The sequence below is a fragment of the Pleurodeles waltl genome, chromosome 2_2, assembly GCF_031143425.1.
Source record: "Pleurodeles waltl isolate 20211129_DDA chromosome 2_2, aPleWal1.hap1.20221129, whole genome shotgun sequence".
In the NCBI taxonomy this organism is placed as follows: domain Eukaryota; kingdom Metazoa; phylum Chordata; class Amphibia; order Caudata; family Salamandridae; genus Pleurodeles; species Pleurodeles waltl.
In genome coordinates, this window is record NC_090439.1 from 586672888 (window position 1) to 586688574 (window position 15687).

Sequence of the window (15687 nt, forward strand, 5' to 3'; positions counted from 1 at the left end):
GTGTAGCCATTATGGTGCTGTGGAGTTCGTGTTTGACAGACTCCCAGACCATATACTCTTATGGCTACCCTGCACTTACAATGTCTAAGGTTTTGTTTAGACACTGTAGGGGTACCATGCTCATGCACTGGTACCCTCACCTATGGTATAGTGCACCCTGCCTTAGGGCTGTAAGGCCTGCTAGAGGGGTGGCTTACCTATACTGCATAGGCAGTGAGAGGCTGGCATGGCACCCTGAGGGGAGTGCCATGTCGACTTACTCGTTTTGTCCTCACTAGCACACACAAGCTGCAAGCAGTGTGTCTGTGCTGAGTGAGAGGTCTCCAGGGTGGCATAAGACATGCTGCAGCCCTTAGAGACTTTCCTTGGCATCAGGGCCCTTGGTACTAGAAGTACCAGTTACAAGGGACTTATCTGGATGCCAGGGTCTGCCAATTGTGGATACAAAAGTACAGGTTAGGGAAAGAACACTGGTGCTGGGGCCTGGTTAGCAGGCCTCAGCACACTTTCAATTGTAAACATAGCATCAGCAAAGGCAAAAAGTCAGGGGGCAACCATGCCAAGGAGGCATTTCCTTACACAACCCCCCCCCAAACGAAAGAGGATGAGACTAACCTTTCCCAAGAGAGTCTTCATTTTCTAAGTGGAAGAACCTGGAAAGGCCATCTGCATTGGCATGGGCAGTCCCAGGTCTGTGTTCCACTATAAAGTCCATTCCCTGTAGGGAGATGGACCACCTCAACAGTTTAGGATTTTCACCTTTCATTTGCATCAGCCATTTGAGAGGTCTGTGGTCAGTTTGAACTAGGAAGTGAGTCCCAAAGAGGTATGGTCTCAGCTTCTTCAGGGACCAAACCACAGCAAAGGCCTCCCTCTCAATGGCACTCCAACGCTGCTCCCTGGGGAGTAACCTCCTGCTAATGAAAGCAACAGGCTGGTCAAGGCCATCATCATTTGTTTGGGACAAAACTGCCCCTATCCCATGTTCAGAGGCATCAGTCTGCACAATGAACTGCTTAGAATAATCTGGAGCTTTGAGAACTGGTGCTGAGCACATTGCCTGTTTCAGGGTGTCAAAGGCCTGTTGGCATTCCACAGTCCAGTTCACTTTTTTGGGCATTTTCTTGGAGGTTAGTTCAGTGAGGGCTGTCACAATGGATCCATATCCCTTCACAAACCTCCTGTAATACCCAGTCAAGCCAAGGAATGCCCTGACTTGAGTCTGGGTTTTTGGAGCTACCCAGTCCAGAATAGTCTGGATCTTGGGTTGGAGTGGCTGAACTTGGCCTCCACCTACAAGGTGGCCCAAGTAAACCACAGTTCCCTGCCCTATCTGGCATTTGGATGCCTTGATAGAGAGGCCTGCAGATTGCAGAGCCTTCAAAACCTTCCTCAGGTGGACCAGGTGATCCTGCCAGGTGGAGCTAAAGACAGCAATATCATCAAGATAAGCTGTGCTAAAGGACTCCAAGCCAGCAAGGACTTGATTCACCAACCTTTGGAAGGTGGCAGGGGCATTCTTTAAACCAAAGGGCATAACAGTAAACTGATAATGCCCATCAGGTGTGGAGAATGCTGTTTTCTCTTTTGCTCCAGGTGCCATTTTTATTTGCCAGTACCCTGCTGTTAAGTCAAAGGTACTTAAGAATTTGGCAGCACCTAATTTATCTATGAGCTCATCAGCTCTTGGAATTGGATGAGCATCTGTCTTGGTGACAGAATTGAGCCCTCTGTAGTCCACACAAAACCTCATCTCTTTCTTTCCATCTTTGGTGTGAGGTTTGGGGACTAAGACCACTGGGCTAGCCCAGGGGCTGTCAGAGCGCTCAATTACTCCCAATTCCAGCATCTTGTGGACTTCCACCTTGATGCTTTCCTTAACATGGTCAGATTGTCTAAAGATTTTGTTCTTGACAGGCATGCTGTCTCCTGTGTCCACATCATGGGTACACAGGTGTGTCTGACCAGGGGTTAAGGAGAAGAGTTCAGGAAACTGTTGTAGGACTCTCCTACAATCAGCTTGCTGTTGGCCAGAGAGGGTGTCTGAGTAGATCACTCCATCTACTGTGCCATCTTTTGGGTCTGATGACAGAAGATCAGGGAGAGGTTCACTCTCTGCCTCCTGATCCTCATCTGTTACCATCAACAGATTGACATCAGCCCTGTCGTGGAAGAGCTTAAGGCGGTTTACATGGATCACCCTCTTGGGGCTCCTGCTTGTGCCCAGGTCCACCAGGTAGGTGACCTGACTCTTCCTTTCTAGTACTGGGTAAGGGCCACTCCATTTGTCCTGGAGTGCCCTGGGAGCCACAGGCTCCAGAACCCAGACTTTCTGCCCTGGTTGGAACTCAACCAGTGCAGCCTTTTGGTCATACCAAAACTTCTGGAGCTGTTGGCTGGCCTCAAGGTTTTTGGTTGCCTTTTCCATGTACTCTGCCATTCTAGAGCGAAGGCCAAGTACATAGTCCACTATGTCCTGTTTAGGCTCATGGAGAGGTCTCTCCCAGCCTTCTTTAACAAGGGCAAGTGGTCCCCTTACAGGATGACCAAACAGAAGTTCAAAGGGTGAGAACCCTACTCCCTTCTGTGGTACCTCCCTGTAAGCGAAAAGCAGACATGGCAGGAGGACATCCCATCTCCTTTTGAGTTTTTCTGGGAGCCCCATGATCATGCCCTTTAATGTCTTGTTGAATCTCTCAACTAAGCCATTAGTTTGTGGATGGTAAGGTGTAGTGAATTTATAAGTCACTCCACACTCATTCCACATGTGCTTTAGGTATGCTGACATGAAGTTGGTACCTCTGTCAGACACCACCTCCTTAGGGAAACCCACTCTGGTAAAGATACCAATGAGGGCCTTGGCTACTGCAGGGGCAGTAGTCGACCTAAGGGGAATAGCTTCAGGGTACCTGGTAGCATGATCCACTACTACCAGGATATACATATTTCCTGAGGCTGTGGGAGGTTCTAGTGGACCAACTATGTCCACACCCACTCTTTCAAAGGGCACCCCCACCACTGGAAGTGGAATGAGGGGGGCCTTTGGATGCCCACCTGTCTTACCACTGGCTTGACAGGTGGGGCAGGAGAGGCAAAACTCCTTAACCATGTTGGACATATTGGGCCAGTAGAAGTGGTTGACTAACCTCTCCCACGTCTTGGTTTGTCCCAAATGTCCAGCAAGGGGAATGTCATGGGCCAATGTTAGGATGAACTTCCTGAACAGCTGAGGCACTACCACTCTCCTAGTGGCACCAGGTTTGGGGTCTCTGGCCTCAGTGTACAGGAGTCCATCTTCCCAATAGACCCTATGTGTTCCATTTTTCTTGCCTTTGGACTCTTCAGCAGCTTGCTGCCTAAGACCTTCAAGAGAGGGACAGGTTTCTTGTCCCTTACACAGCTCTTCCCTTGAGGGTCCCCCTGGGCCTAAGAGCTCAACCTGGTAAGGTTCAAGCTCCAAAGGCTCAGTTCCCTCAGAGGGCAGAACTTCTTCCTGAGAAGAGAGGTTCCCTTTCTTTTGCTGTGTTGCAGTTGGTTTCCCAACTGACTTTCCTGTTCTCTTGGTAGGCTGGGCCATTTTTCCAGACTCCAGCTCTACTTTTTCACCCTGTGCCTTGCACTGTGCTCTTGTTTTCACACACACCAGTTCAGGGATACCCAGCATTGCTGCATGGGTTTTTAGTTCTACCTCAGCCCATGCTGAGGACTCCAGGTCATTTCCAAGCAGACAGTCCACTGGGATATTTGAGGAGACCACCACCTGTTTCAGGCCATTGACCCCTCCCCATTCTAAAGTAACCATTGCCATGGGATGTACTTTCCTCTGATTGTCAGCGTTGGTGACTGTGTAAGTTTTTCCAGTCAGGTATTGGCCAGGGGAAACCAGTTTCTCTGTCACCATGGTGACACTGGCACCTGTATCCCTCAGACCCTCTATTCTAGTCCCATTAATCAAGAGTTGCTGTCTGTATTTTTGCATGTTAGGCGGCCAGACAGCTAGTGTGGCTAAATCCACCCCACCCTCAGAAACTAGAGTAGCTTCAGTGTGGACCCTGATTTGCTCTGGGCACACTGTTGATCCCACTTGGAGACTAGCCATACCAGTGTTACCTGGATGGGAGTTTGGAGTGGAACCTTTCTTGGGACAGGCCTTGTCTCCAGTTTGGTGTCCATGCTGTTTACAGCTATGACACCAGGCCTTTTTGGGATCAAAGTTTTTACCCTTGTACCCATTGTTTTGTGAAGAGGCTCTGGGCCCACCCTCCTGTGCAGGTTTTTGGGGGCCTGTAGAAGACTCTTTACTATTTTTAGTTTTGGTTGTCTCATCACCCTTCCCCCGGGGAGTCTTTGTGACCCCTTTCTTTTGGTCACCCCCTGTTGAAGTCTTGGACACCCTTGTCTTGACCCAATGGTCCGCCTTCTTTCCCAATTCTTGGGGAGAAATTGGTCCTAGGTCTACCAGATGCTGATGCAGTTTATCATTGAAACAATTACTTAACAGGTGTTCTTTCACAAATAAATTGTACAGCCCATCATAATTACTTACACCACTGCCTTGAATCCAACCATCTAGTGTTTTCACTGAGTAGTCAACAAAGTCAACCCAGGTCTGGCTCGAGGATTTTTGAGCCCCCCTGAACCTAATCCTGTACTCCTCAGTGGAGAATCCAAAGCCCTCAATCAGGGTACCCTTCATGAGGTCATAAGATTCTGCATCTTTTCCAGAGAGTGTGAGGAGTCTATCCCTACACTTTCCAGTGAACATTTCCCAAAGGAGAGCACCCCAGTGAGATCTGTTCACTTTTCTGGTTACACAAGCCCTCTCAAAAGCTGTGAACCACTTGGTGATGTCATCACCATCTTCAAATTTTGTCACAATCCCTTTGGGGATTTTTAACATGTCAGGAGAATCTCTGACCCTATTTATATTGCTGCCACCATTGATGGGTCCTAGGCCCATCTCTTGTCTTTCCCTTTCTATGGCTAGGAGCTGTCTCTCTAAAGCCAATCTTTTGGCCATCCTGGCTAACAGGAGGTCATCTTCACTGAGAGCATCCTCAGTGATTTCAGAAATGTGGGACCCTCCGGTGAGGGACTCACTATTTCTGACTAACACAGTTGGAGACAGGACTTGAGGGGTCCTGTTCTCCCTATTTAGGACTGGAGGAGGGACATTGGCCTCCAAGTCACTAATTTCTTCCTCTGTGAGGTCATCATCAGAGGGGTTGGCTTTTTCAAACTCTGCCAACAGCTCCTGGAGCTGAATTTTGGTAGGTCTTGAGCCAATGGTTATTTTTTTTGATATTACAGAGAGACCTTAGCTCCCTCATCTTAAGATGGAGGTAAGGTGTGGTGTCGAGTTCCACCACATTCATCTCTGTATCAGACATTATTTTGCTAAGAGTTGGAAGACTTTTTAAAGAATCTAAAACTGTTTCTAGAATCTAATTTCAAACTTTTAACAAACTTTTAAACTCTAAAAGACAATGCTAAACAGGGACTTAACACACAAGGCCCTAGCAGGACTTTTAAGAATTTAGAAAAATTTCAAATTGCAAAAATGAATTTCTAATGACAATTTTGGAATTTGTCGTGTGATCAGGTATTGGCTGAGTAGTCCAGCAAATGCAAAGTCTTGTACCCCACCGCTGATCCACCAATGTAGGAAGTTGGCTCTGTATGTGCTATTTCAAAGTAAGGAATAGCATGCACAGAGTCCAAGGGTTCCCCTTAGAGGTAAAATAGTGGTAAAAATAGATAATACTAATGCTCTATTTTGTGGTAGTGTGGTCGAGCAGTAGGCTTATCCAAGGAGTAGTGTTAAGCATTTGTTGTACATACACATAGACAATAAATGAGGTACACACACTCAGAGACAAATCCAGCCAATAGGTTTTTGTATAGAAAAATATCTTTTCTTAGTTTATTTTAAGAACCACAGGTTCAAATTCTACATGTAATATCTCATTCGAAAGGTATTGCAGGTAAGTACTTTAGGAACTTCAAATCATCAAAATTGCATGTATACTTTTCAAGTTATTCACAAATAGCTGTTTTAAAAGTGGACACTTAGTGCAATTTTCACAGTTCCTAGGGGAGGTAAGTATTTGTTAGGTTAACCAGGTAAGTAAGACACTTACAGGGCTTAGTTCTTGATCCAAGGTAGCCCACCGTTGGGGGTTCAGAGCAACCCCAAAGTCACCACACCAGCAGCTCAGGGCCGGTCAGGTGCAGAGTTCAAAGTGGTGCCCAAAACACATAGGCTAGAATGGAGAGAAGGGGGTGCCCCGGTTCCGGTCTGCTTGCAGGTAAGTACCCGCGTCTTCGGAGGGCAGACCAGGGGGGTTTTGTAGGGCACCGGGGGGGACACAAGTCCACACAGAAATTTCACCCTCAGCAGCGCGGGGGCGGCCGGGTGCAGTGTAGAAACAGGCGTCGGGTTCGCAATGTTAGTCTATGAGAGATCTCGGGATCTCTTCAGCGCTGCAGGCAGGCAAGGGGGGGATTCCTCGGGGAAACCTCCACTTGGGCAAGGGAGAGGGACTCCTGGGGGTCACTTCTCCAGTGAAAGTCCGGTCCTTCAGGTCCTGGGGGCTGCGGGTGCAGGGTCTCTCCCAGGCGTCGGGACTTTGGATTCAAAGAGTCGCGGTCAGGGGAAGCCTCGGGATTCCCTCTGCAGGCGGCGCTGTGGGGGCTCAGGGGGGACAGGTTTTGGTACTCACAGTCTTAGAGTAGTCCTGGGGTCCCTCCTGAGGTGTTGGATCGCCACCAGCCGAGTCGGGGTCGCCGGGTGCAGTGTTGCAAGTCTCACGCCTCTTGCGGGGAGCTTGCAGGGTTCTTTAAAGCTGCTGGAAACAAAGTTGCAGCTTTTCTTGGAGCAGGTCCGCTGTCCTCGGGAGTTTCTTGTCTTTTCGAAGCAGGGGCAGTCCTCAGAGGATGTCGAGGTCGCTGGTCCCTTTGGAAGGCGTCGCTGGAGCAGGATCTTTGGAAGGCAGGAGACAGGCCGGTGAGTTTCTGGAGCCAAGGCAGTTGTCGTCTTCTGGTCTTCCTCTTCAGGGGTTTTCAGCTAGGCAGTCCTTCTTCTTGTAGTTGCAGGAATCTAATTTTCTAGGGTTCAGGGTAGCCCTTAAATACTAAATTTAAGGGCGTGTTTAGGTCTGGGGGGTTAGTAGCCAATGGCTACTAGCCCTGAGGGTGGGTACACCCTCTTTGTGCCTCCTCCCAAGGGGAGGGGGTCACAATCCTAACCCTATTGGGGGAATCCTCCATCTGCAAGATGGAGGATTTCTAAAAGTTAGAGTCACTTCAGCTCAGGACACCTTAGGGGCTGTCCTGACTGGCCAGTGACTCCTCCTTGTTTTTCTCATTATTTTCTCCGGCCTTGCCGCCAAAAGTGGGGCCTGGCCGGAGGGGGCGGGCAACTCCACTAGCTGGAGTGTCCTGCTGGGTTGGCACAAAGGAGGTGAGCCTTTGAGGCTCACCGCCAGGTGTGACAATTCCTGCCTGGGGGAGGTGTTAGCATCTCCACCCAGTGCAGGCTTTGTTACTGGCCTCAGAGTGACAAAGGCACTCTCCCCATGGGGCCAGCAACATGTCTCGGTTTGTGGCAGGCTGCTAAAACTAGTCAGCCTACACAGATAGTCGGTTAAGTTTCAGGGGGCACCTCTAAGGTGCTCTCTGGGGTGTATTTTACAATAAAATGTACACTGGTATCGGTGTGCATTTATTGTGCTGAGAAGTTTGATACCAAACTTCCCAGTTTTCAGTGTAGCCATTATGGTGCTGTGGAGTTTGTGTTTGACAGACTCCCAGACCATATACTCTTATGGCTACCCTGCACTTACAATGTCTAAGGTTTTGTTTAGACACTGTAGGGGTACCATGCTCATGCACTGGTACCCTCACCTATGGTATAGTGCACCCTGCCTTAGGGCTGTAAGGCCTGCTAGAGGGGTGGCTTACCTATACTGCATAGGCAGTGAGAGGCTGGCATGGCACCCTGAGGGGAGTGCCATGTCGACTTACTCGTTTTGTCCTCACTAGCACACACAAGCTGCAAGCAGTGTGTCTGTGCTGAGTGAGAGGTCTCCAGGGTGGCATAAGACATGCTGCAGCCCTTAGAGACCTTCCTTGGCATCAGGGCCCTTGGTACTAGAAGTACCAGTTACAAGGGACTTATCTGGATGCCAGGGTCTGCCAATTGTGGATACAAAAGTACAGGTTAGGGAAAGAACACTGGTGCTGGGGCCTGGTTAGCAGGCCTCAGCACACTTTCAATTGTAAACATAGCATCAGCAAAGGCAAAAAGTCAGGGGGCAACCATGCCAAGGAGGCATTTCCTTACAAAGGCCCACTAGGACCGTCGTTTCCCCCATAATTCCTTGTTAGATGTGTCACATCATCATAGTTGGGCAAGCCCCTGCTCCTTCACTATTGCCCCAGGGCCTGCGATGCAGGGTACTGGCTGATGGCTATCGTGACCGTTAAGTGGTCGAAAGACCTGTTGATTGCTATTCCCTGAGTCACCCACTTACTTGTGCCATCTGTAAAATCAGGAAGGGAAGGCATGTTTCGTTATTTTGGTCTCCTATTGTTAAGGAAGCCCTGGTTTTCCTCCTGTGAATCTCCTGGTATCGCTTATAGAATAAGCCCTTTCTGTCCCCCTCTGCTTTATGATTGTGGCATAGATATTGGCATGTCGTCCAGCATGTTGTGTGTTGAAGGGTTTGAATCCAGTGTCCTGTGATTCATTAAGGATTTTGGACATTGTGTAGGATGAGTTTGCCTTAGGTCGAGAACTATTTTCCTGAAGACCTAGCTGGATTCTGGTTAAGGGGTTCAGACAACAGAGGAGGACATGTTTTGAATGAAGACGTAAGTGATTCACCTCCCTACGGCTTTGGATCACCCTGCCACCTGATCATATCTGTCCTTTACAACTGTTTCAGAGGCTTGGGAGGCTATTGTTTAAACCCATCACCTGGAGAAATGGAAACCCTTCACCGTTCTTAACCTTATACACATGACATGCAGTTGATACCTAATGCTTTGCTTCTTTACACAGCCTCAAATTGTAGGTGTTCGAAGTTGCCATTACCTATTTCTTTGCACCTCTAATTAATGTATTTTTTAAGCAACTGCCATTTTATTTAAGCACATCAGTAACATTTTTAGGTATTGTTGTAATACAGTTACAATAAAAGACAAATCTCGTAGGTGGAGAGATTAAGAGATTGCTTTCCAGTTGGTATATGGGAGCTTTGCCTCCTTTTCTTGGAACAGAATACTTTCCATTCAGGACTTCGGATATGTTGTTGCATTTGGAGAAACGCAAAAGGCAAATAATTGTGCTTGTGCTGTCTCACGCAGAAGCTAGTTTTACTTTTACCAGTGACATGGTAGACCCATCTTTGGGATTGCAGGTTCTTGGACAAAATGCAGAAACATCTCAGTGGGCAGAAATGTGTCAGACAGCCACATATTTATCACATCACGCTTTTATATCTGATTATAAACTTTGAGTAGGTGTTCTCAGCCATGTGGATCCAGGAAGGGTATGTTAGGACTTACAATTCACTTTATTGAAATATGATGTATCGCAGCATGTATGGGTTCTCTTAATACACTTCTTGAAATGTTCTCATGTGTTAAGGAATAGACAAAGGGGAAGATGGATGAGATTGTAATGCCCAGACTACTCAAAGGTAATTTTCAGTACACCAAGTAATAGTACACCTCACTCCAGTCCTGGGCGCATCCTTACTGCCTTTCACACCTCTCAAACTTTGATATGTCTCGGCTTGGGCAGCCAATCAAGGAACTCTGTGATGGGGATGGTACAAATAGTTGCTCCCTTCCTGGTGATTTTAGGTCCCTCTTGACAGCAACGCTGTCTGTGAGAGCTATTGCTCCCTATGCTTCAGAATATACCTAATGTGGGCTTTGGCTCCAACCTGAGAAGTATTTCTCCCTCCCCCTTCCTATTTGCTGTTGGGTGTAGCATTCTACCTGGTAAGGAGTTCTTCCATTGAAGTGCCAAGGGACTGTTCCATATGTTAAATACATATCACACATTACATTCTTAGTTCATAGATGCATTGTATACAGAAAGCAATCGTATTTCTTTTCTGTAGCAGGCGTTTTAATGTCTTTGTCAGAACTCAGCACTCAACCCAGACCTATTGATTTTGCCAATACTTTTTTCTTCAGTGGCTTTGCCAGACTACCAATATGTTTGTGTTTAAATAGTCCTCCTTCATATTAGCAAATAAAATGACAAAGATAATACTCTGGTGTTAATGAAGACTATTAATAAGTATTATGGGCATTAAGCCACCAAGTTATGTTATGAAACTATGAGCGATATGCCAAATTCTCTATCAAATTGCATAACCATAAAATACATTTCTAGGTTGAAGGACTGCTGAGTATTTCTAAATCACAAATTACGAGTCTTTAATGAAAGCTCAGTTTACCTGCGCAGCTTCTTATAGTCTTCTGAGTGGTACACCAAAATCGGTTGTCAAACATTTTTTGTCGGTGGATGCCTTTCTGATGTGCAACAATAATCTGCTTTAAGACAAGTTGATAGTCACGTCAGACTTCATAACTCTAACATTAACCCTTTTTTTCAAAGCTGTTTTACGGGCGATACCTGGTTATGTTTCCAAAGAGAAGATATACTACTGAAATGTAATTGTTAATAAGGGGAACTTTTGAAAACCTGTTACCTCTTCATATCCTTCACAGACGCTGATTCATACCTCGGAGGTAGCAAGGGTGGTGCTGTCGCGCCTAGAAGCTCTGAGTCACTTGCTTGGTGGAACAGCTTGTCCTTGAAATTACCAGGGCAGAGTTCTTGGTAAGTGACGTTTTAGCTCAGACATTCATGTGCATGTCAGCAAGCCTGTTTTGTACTGTACTCTGATAATCCACACTAAAACGCGCATACGTTTCCAGGGTTGTGTTACTGTTGAGATATTCAAGTCCCAAGTTATCTTACACACAAAACCGAACACCAGAAAGCAGCATACTAGATCAGAGACTTGTTGTTCTCGTTTCTCACAAAAGTGCTCCCAGAAGAAAAAAAAGCTCAACGATGCCATAGTGGTTGAAGTGCCAGTAAATTAGCAAAGCAAATGTCACAACGTAACCTCACCACAGAATATCAACATTTGTAATAGAGCGATGGGGCAGCTTCATGGAAATCTCTCAGCAGGCAAGACAGGAAAAGTGAAACAGTCTTATAGGTCTCTCCGTTTGAAGGCTGAGCTGTAGGCTTCGCCACTGTTTCTGTGCATTGCCATTAAGTAATTGCAAAATGGTCCGCAGTGATTGACAGAGCATGCACACATATGCTCATACATGGGCAGCAGTCTTGGAATGTGCTTTCTAATAGAGAAAAGCTATTCCAGAATGGCTGCGGATGCATGCACTTGCCTCTCTATTTTACATTTACCATTCCAATATGGCTGGTGGCCATTTCGGAATGGCAGAATAAAGAGATAAAAGAAAGTGCACATGAGTGCGAAAAGTAGGAAACTCAAGGCCTCGTAGCACCTTGCAGCTGTGTACACAATAGGTGCTAAAACAACAGAGAGCTAACGCTGCCCGTTAGCACCACTTTGAGGAGGAAAAGAAAGTAAGGCTGTTGGAGTATGACCAACGGTTGGACAGAATGGGAGGCGGCAGCTGGAGAAAGGTACAGTCTGGCAAGAGGAAAGATGAAGGAGGTAGAAAGACTCGACAGAAAAAGAAAGATGCAGAGATGTAGTCAGGGATGGGGAGTAAAAAACGGATGAAACAGTGCCAACCTAATGGACAACAGCCTATGGAGATACCTACCCAGCCAAAATCGAGAGACAACCAGAGAGGGAAAAACCGGTTAGGAATGGAAGAAATTAGGCTGAGAAGCTTGAAAATAAAATACGAAATGGGGTCCAGTAGGCACTATAGCAAATGAACAGCTGGGGTGGAATAAGGCCCGCCCTCAATGTTAGGGCTAGGAATCTGTTCAGCAGTGTATTCTCACTAATACAGTATGTAAAAGACCGGTGGCATGACCCTCCTCGTACAAGTAGGGACAACGTAGAATAGAATGATAAATGTTGTCAGTGACATAACAGGGCCGTGCATCCAAATGGCAAGACGATATGTAAAATAATGAGATGATTTTATAGGGTTCATGCAGTCTAAATTCTCCCCTTTATGGGATCTTTTAGGCATTTTAAGCATTTCAATATTGCAGCTATCTAGCGCGGATCCAGGAACCTATTTTCCAAGATAAAAGTTTGTTTTCTAAGAATTATCTAAAAAAGAAACAGGCTTGTAAAAGGACACGTCTTCAGTTATTTTTAAGTAATTCCAATTAACATTTAATTCTATGAAACGGTGTGTTTACATATAGCCATCACAACTTCATGTGAAAATTGTGACCCTGCTTCTTTAAGGAATCCAAGGTTGCATTCCCCTAGAATCCATAGCAGTGTCAGACAATACATTTTTTGATCTTTGCTGAAAACCATTTCCTGACTGCGATCAGCCTTAGGATCCCAGCTACCTTTGTTGGACAGCGTAGGTGTACGAAAAAAAAAAAAAAAATCAGTGCTGCTGTTATCACGGTGGATCTGTAGCACAGAACACATGTGCACTGCAGCAGCAACAGCCACAGCCAATGGCAGTGCCTCCACCACTAGGATGTCCTAGTGGCGTGAGAGACTTCAGCAAAAATCCCCGTGCTTCTGGAACTACGTGCTATGAAATCTGCTTTGAAATCCACTTTCAAATTGTGTCTCAGAGCATCGTCTGTCAGAGTGACAAGTGACAAAAGACAAGTCAAAAAATTCAAGGCTCTCTATCAGTGCCCCTTTCTTGAGGGACACCCCCCTCCCTTTACACAGCACGCACGCGTGGATTTCTTGATTGTTTCATCCTTTCTGATTTGTCATTGCCTTCATCACCACCAAAAAGAGCAGATGTGTGGACTCCCTAGGCACAAGGTGTGGCAAACAAATGAAATAAGGCCGCGGGCACAGGCTTCTTCAGATGCAGTTTCCATGTTTTTTTATGGTACTCAAAACCTTTTGCAGAACTTCTCGACAGGCTGTTTGGATCTACTGTCTAAGAGGAGATCTGGAAACTGAAAACAAGTTGAAACTTTGTGATCGTTGGACTAGAGAAGAGTAAAGGGTCTCCCAGATCCCAAGCATATGGAGGGGTGTTCTCCGAACAGCAGATTCATACACCCAGCAGGCTGTATCAATAGCATTAATATAGTGTCTCTCACCCAGCAAGGGTCACTTGAGTTTGCTGTTTATCAACAAATACAAAGCCACGGATAGAGAAAAAACCAGCAGCAATCTAACACTGGTAAAAGCTGCAAAGCAATGACATGGTCACTATGTCTCCACTGCTCAGGGTCCTGTTGCAGCATCTTTGTTAGAGGCCCTGGTATATTGCTGCTCCCAGGTCAGACAGCTTATCCGGAGACCAGGAAATGTTCGTATGCAGAGGTTTTTTAATGAGAGCCCTGAGGCTTGCTTGTTGCTTGTGATGCCCCACTGCTCTTCTTATCTGCCATGGTGTGCTAGGCATAGTCTTACAAACACGCTGCCAGGCTTCCATGGGATCCTATCTTTCATTCAGGCCTTTGCAAGCATTCCCACCCTTTGCTTCCTTCAAAACACCTTGAAGCGTTACTTATGGAATACCTTGCTCTCGCCATTAGATTATGGGAAATTGCATATTTGCAACACAATCCGCCATGGCCCTAAAGGAAAGACCTAGCTTATCCAGTAATATAGCTATGATTTTGAACATTGCCCTCTGGTGGCTTATACAGAGAATTACACGCTTACTGTTAATAATGGTGAATGCTCTTTTTTTGCACTTAATCTAAGATGGCTTGTTTTCGCTTTTGGGTTTCTTCTGGAAGTCCTCGAGTTCACAAGGAGTATCTTGAATGGAGTGCCTTACAGGTCTTTGCAAGAGTTGTCTCCTTTGCAGGCAATGGTCACTAGCCTGCATTAACTTGTTTCTCTTGTGGCCTTCCTGTCTTACTTCTTGTTCTTTCTCATGATTTCTGAAGTTGTGTTGCTTATTGCATTATTGTTTTCTTGCTAGTTTTTGTAGTTTTTCTTTTTTCCTCTTTCCCCTTTTTATCGCTTCAGGTGCTGTCTTCTGATTCATCTGTTAAAGGTTTCATCAACTTTTGACACCTCTTCTGGTGTCACCTACTTTTTCCTCTGATTGTTGGAGAAATAACAGAGTAGCCTGTGGAGAATGCCCCCTTCATGATTACTCTGAGTAACTCAGGAGGAAGGCAGTTGTTGACCAGAGGGGCCACCAAATAGGTTTTCAGCTTGAACACCTGGTAATAATCAGACCAATATGGCCCAACTGCAAGCGCTTCTGACAGCCACCTGGAACTGAGGGTGAGGGCTCCTTCAGATAAAAACACCATTCATGCTAGAGCTAATGATGCTTGCAATAACATTATTTTGACTTTTTCCCTAATTGGTCTGGAAAACCAAGTTACAAGGAAATCCTAGGAAGGTCAAGGAATTTATTTCTGCCTGCACAGTCAAGTTTATCTTTTGCCTGCACCATTTAGGCTCAGGTATATCCTGTAGGTGCACGTAGTTCTGCATGTACAGGGAGTGCAGAATTATTAGGCAAATGAGTATTTTGACCACATCATCCTCTTTATGCATGTTGTCTGACTCCAAGCTGTATAGGCTCGAAAGCCTACTACCAATTAAGCATATTAGGTGATGTGCATCTCTGTAATGAGAAGGGGTGTGGTCTAATGACATCAACACCCTATATCAGGTGTGCATAATTATTAGGCAACTTCCTTTCCTTTGGCAAAATGGATCAAAAGAAGGACTTGACAGGCTCAGAAAAGTAAAAAATAGTGAGATATCTTGCAGAGGGATGCAGCACTCTTAAAATTGCAAAGCTTCTGAAGCGTGATCCTCGAACAATCAAGCGTTTCATTCAAAATAGTCAACAGGGTCGCAAGAAGCGTGTGGAAAAACCAAGGCGCAAAATAACTGCCCATGAACTGAGAAAAGTCAAGCGTGCAGCTGCCACGATGCCACTTGCCACCAGTTTGGCCATATTTCAGAGCTGCAACATCACTGGAGTGCCCAAAAGCACAAGGTGTGCAATACTCAGAGACATGGCCAAGGTAAGAAAGGCTGAAAGACGACCACCACTGAACAAGACACACAAGCTGAAACGTCAAGACTGGGCCAAGAAATATCTCAAGACTGATTTTTCTAAGGTTTTATGGACTGATGAAATGAGAGTGAGTCTTGATGGGCCAGATGGATGGGCCCGTGGCTGGATTGGTAAAGGGCAGAGAGCTCCAGTCCGACTCAGACGCCAGCAAGGTGGAGGTGGAGTACTGGTTTGGGCTGGTATCATCAAAGATGAGCTTGTGGGGCCTTTTCGGGTTGAGGATGGAGTCAAGCTCAACTCCCAGTCCTACTGCCAGTTCCTGGAAGACACCTTCTTCAAGCAGTGGTACAGGAAGAAGTCTGCATCCTTCAAGAAAAACATGATTTTCATGCAGGACAATGCTCCATCACACGCGTCCAAGTACTCCACAGCGTGGCTGGCAAGAAAGGGTATAAAAGAAGGAAATCTAATGACATGGCCTCCTTGTTCACCTGATCTGAACCC

General features: G+C 46.2%; 1 protein-coding gene across 4 annotated transcripts in view; it reads left to right on the forward strand.

The window, feature by feature from the left end:
• MAPRE2 (microtubule associated protein RP/EB family member 2) overlaps positions 1-15687 on the forward strand; it is a 663286-nt gene that overhangs the window by 122631 nt on the left and 524968 nt on the right. For all 4 annotated transcript variants that reach the window (XM_069220125.1, XM_069220123.1, XM_069220126.1 and 1 more), the window contains one exon: positions 10750-10861. The gene's annotated coding sequence lies outside the window, so the exon portion shown is untranslated. The remainder of the gene's footprint in view (positions 1-10749; positions 10862-15687) is intronic.